We start from the raw sequence: 1,373 nt of genomic DNA on the forward strand, positions 1-1,373 counted from the left end.
GTGTGTGTGTGTGTGTGTGTGTGTGTGTGTGTGTGTGTGTGTGTGTGAGATAAGTACATTTTCCCAAGCACTCGGTACAAGTTTGGGCTACAACATGCATGTTTTGAATGTAGATTTTACATATAAAACAGCATCTTACAAAATATGATGCAATGCCATAGATTTAAGTACATCCGCAGTCTAAACAGTAGTTCAAATTAGCTACTGCTCGCACATAAAGTTATCTGTTGTAATAATTCAACAATATATACAGCACTCTAAAAGAGGTCATGCTGCATACTGATGATGATTTTACTGATTATATTTCTGTACTTAAATACTCGTTTCTTCTGATAAGTCTGATCAAACCCCACCGTCAAAGTCCTGATTTTTCTTCAACTAGAAATATGTTGTTTTTACTTTGAATGTGGAAATTTTAGTCACAAATATTTCACTTTAAAAGGATGTACTAAAGTACAATTTTAAATGCAGGATTTTTTTTATTAATGGAGTATTTTACAGTGTAGATAATTAAGTTAATTTAACGTTTATTTATAAAAGGCGTACCAATAAGGGCAATCCAGAATGAAATCTAAAATAAATAAAACACGACAAATTGGGATAAAAGCTAAGTTAACCTTAAACATGTTCACCTCACTAACCTCTAACATTGTTCGGGAATGAATGAGGATCACTTCAGAACTGGGGTGCGTGCGTGCACGTTTATGCCATCGCAACGATTGATCAGCCCCCTTGGCTACACCCCCGTTTGACCGAGTGAAGGCCGGCTTTTTTCAGCTCCTCCTCTTATTGACCCCTTAGCTTCTCCTAGCCTCTAGTGCTAATGTACCATTACGTAATGCTTCAGTTTGACTCGGAGTGATGACCACCGCTGTCCAGCGGAAGCCATGTGAATGGCTGAGTGAGTTTAGTAGCACCTGGGCGTTTTGTCCAAACAATCCAGCCAATTAAATTTTGAGTGCATGTTGCACCTTTTCTGCTTTTACTTGAAGGTTTTTAAGTCAGAGGAGCATCAGATCGAACTTAACAGAGGACCGATGGGTTGAGAGGGACTGCCAAAGATTCTGACTTTAAGTGGAAATATGAGTTTGGTGTGTGTGTAGTGGAGAACACTAACTTTATCATACTTCCATCCGACTATCTATAGATATTTATGAATGTCAATCAGCTACAAGTTAGTAAAATTACACTTTGTTCTTGAGCAACAAGGGTGAAGAAAAGCGTCTTTGCCTCTTTCTTTCCCTCCTCCTGTCTTCTCTTTAATGATCAAGCGAGAAATCCTGATTGAGCAAACACTGCGGAGGAGAGAGAGGAATTACCTGCTTTTCTCTCTCTCTCTCTCTCTCTCTCTCTCTCTCTCTCTCTCTCTCTCT

At 38.9% G+C, this 1,373-nt stretch overlaps 1 protein-coding gene across 1 annotated transcript in view; it reads left to right on the top strand.

The window, feature by feature from the left end:
- Nucleotides 1-1,373, top strand: part of coro2aa (coronin 2Aa) — a 35,157-nt gene that overhangs the window by 11,871 nt on the left and 21,913 nt on the right. The gene's annotated exons all lie outside the window — the stretch shown is intronic.

The sequence above is a fragment of the Anarrhichthys ocellatus genome, unplaced genomic scaffold (assembly GCF_004355925.1).
Source record: "Anarrhichthys ocellatus isolate YVR2014 unplaced genomic scaffold, GSC_Weel_1.0 scaffold28, whole genome shotgun sequence".
Classification (NCBI taxonomy): domain Eukaryota; kingdom Metazoa; phylum Chordata; class Actinopteri; order Perciformes; family Anarhichadidae; genus Anarrhichthys; species Anarrhichthys ocellatus.